Source organism: Micromesistius poutassou (assembly GCF_964030765.1).
Source record: "Micromesistius poutassou genome assembly, chromosome: 5".
Taxonomy (NCBI): domain Eukaryota; kingdom Metazoa; phylum Chordata; class Actinopteri; order Gadiformes; family Gadidae; genus Micromesistius; species Micromesistius poutassou.
In genome coordinates this window covers 6,891,754-6,893,812 of record NC_140275.1, presented here as the reverse complement: position 1 = coordinate 6,893,812, position 2,059 = coordinate 6,891,754, and the positions used below count along the sequence as shown (strand labels likewise).

The following is a 2,059-nucleotide window of genomic DNA, read 5'->3' as shown; positions in this document are numbered from 1 at the left end:
AGCACACCTGAAGACTCAACTGAAGACTTCCACAGCACCATGGCAACCAGACTCCTCATGCTTCTGTTTGTGGCTCTCATCTCCAGCCACTGGACATCAGGTAAGACAATCACCACACACACACACACACACACACACACACACACACACACACCCCTGCCTGTACTCAGCCGTACCTTTGTGTCTCTGGTTCAGGAGAGGTCCCAGTGGACTGCTGTCCGTCGGTAACCGACAAAGAGCTACGTTGTCAACGGGTGAAGTCTTACCTGGTGAAGGATGCTTCTACAGGCTGCCACCTCGACGCCACAGTGTAGGTGATGACCACCCGTGTAGGGTTAACCCTCACCATGTCAGCCTTGTCTTCTTTGTGTTAGGGTTGTACTAGGACTAAATATCTCTTCTACCCCTCTTACAGTTATATAACAAAGAGAGGTATGCAGCTCTGTGTGCCTCATCCCACTCAGAGAGACTGGGTGAGAGCGTGTATATCTGCTGTGGATGCCAGAGCAGCTCGCCGCTAAGGTAGGATATTGCATGCTATTCTTACAGCATTATTGTATGTAATATCATTCTATATTTATATTTCTCCCAGGTTCTTTGTGTTTGGGGTTTATCAAGAAGTGTTTGTAATGATTCATTTATGGAAACTATATAAACGTCATAAACTTGTTAATAGACATAAGGTAAATAATTAAATGATTGAGTAGATACTAGTAGAGTAGGGCACAATCAACCACAATCAGCTATCAAAGTCATGAATAACTTTTTTGAATTTCTAGAACAAAGCTCTGTTATTTAATTTAGTTTTGTACCTTAATATAGTTTTTCTTTACTGTTCTTCCTCATCCTGTATGGCTGCAGGGTGATGATGACGATAATAATGAAACAAATGACCATGATGGCGACGACAATGAGGATGACGATGCAGAAGATGAGGATGTTGACGATTGACGTATATGCTAAACTACATCGTGCTGTAACCGAAAAACAAAATAAAACCACCTCAGTGTCAGATATATTGTAAATGTATACCATATCAAGGATATGCTAGTATTTCTGAACCATGGGACAAACAAAATCATTGTGGGGTTCAAGATGTTGCATCTTCTCTCCAATTAAGCTAAAATAAGTTGTTCTACTGTAACTCACAGTTCAATTCTTCTTGTCATAATTCAATATATTTTAAATATTGTCAGTCTCTCTAAGGTCTCTGATTCAAGACTCTCCTGTTTAAATGACTATAGCATAAAATGGTTCTCCCCATACTTCCCTCCTTAAATTAAATCTACATTTCTACTACTCTTATTTTGTATACATACTGTTTTTTCATTGTTATTTACACTTAAAAAAAAAAAAATGTAATATCTATTACTGTCTTGTACTTTGCACTGTAAATTTCCCGTCTGTGATTAATAAAGTGTAATCAATTAAATTAAATTCAAGGATTTAATGACCACACAGCCAAGGCTGGTGGACTTCCTGCACTACTTCAGCTTATTGTAAGAACAACATATAACAGAACAGTAGAAGACAGCTGTGGGAGTGTGTGTGGATGATGGCTGGTTTAAGCAGCCTCACCAGGGGCCTCTACAGATTCAGTTTTTTGTTTAGGAAATTTCCTTTCCTAACAAGATGACCCAGAAATACTTAGAGGAATGGTTGTTCGAATTAAAAAAATGCTTAGGAAAGGTGCCTCGATGCAACCTTTAACCCACCTTTAGCATAGGGTTACTCCTGACCAACCTTTATGAAAGGAAAGGAGATGTTTGGAACCCATAATCCTTTGCGGCAGCCGGCAGCAATATTTAAAGCAACAGGCCACCGACAAAGTTTACCGACTCTACACAAAGACGCATGAGAGACGCGAGTTAACCAAGAGTTAACCAAAGACTTAACCAACATTATGGTGGAGGTGAGGTGAAGAATCTAAAGAACCAACATCATAATAGTTATTTATAACTTTTTAAGAAAGACTAATGGGGGCAGTTAATTTCAACATCAACATTTAAGTTTAGCTTCTTTTTTTCACATGTGAATTGGGATTCAAGTGGCCTAAAAT

The 2,059-nt window shown here is 39.1% G+C and overlaps 1 long non-coding RNA gene across 1 annotated transcript; it reads left to right on the top strand.

The window, feature by feature from the left end:
• On the top strand, positions 1 to 1,395 carry LOC311343062. Its single transcript, XR_014633458.1, has 4 exons — positions 1 to 100; positions 196 to 310; positions 416 to 522; positions 862 to 1,395. It is a non-coding gene; the product is annotated as an uncharacterized lncRNA (long non-coding RNA).
• Positions 1,396 to 2,059: the final 664 nt, after the last annotated feature.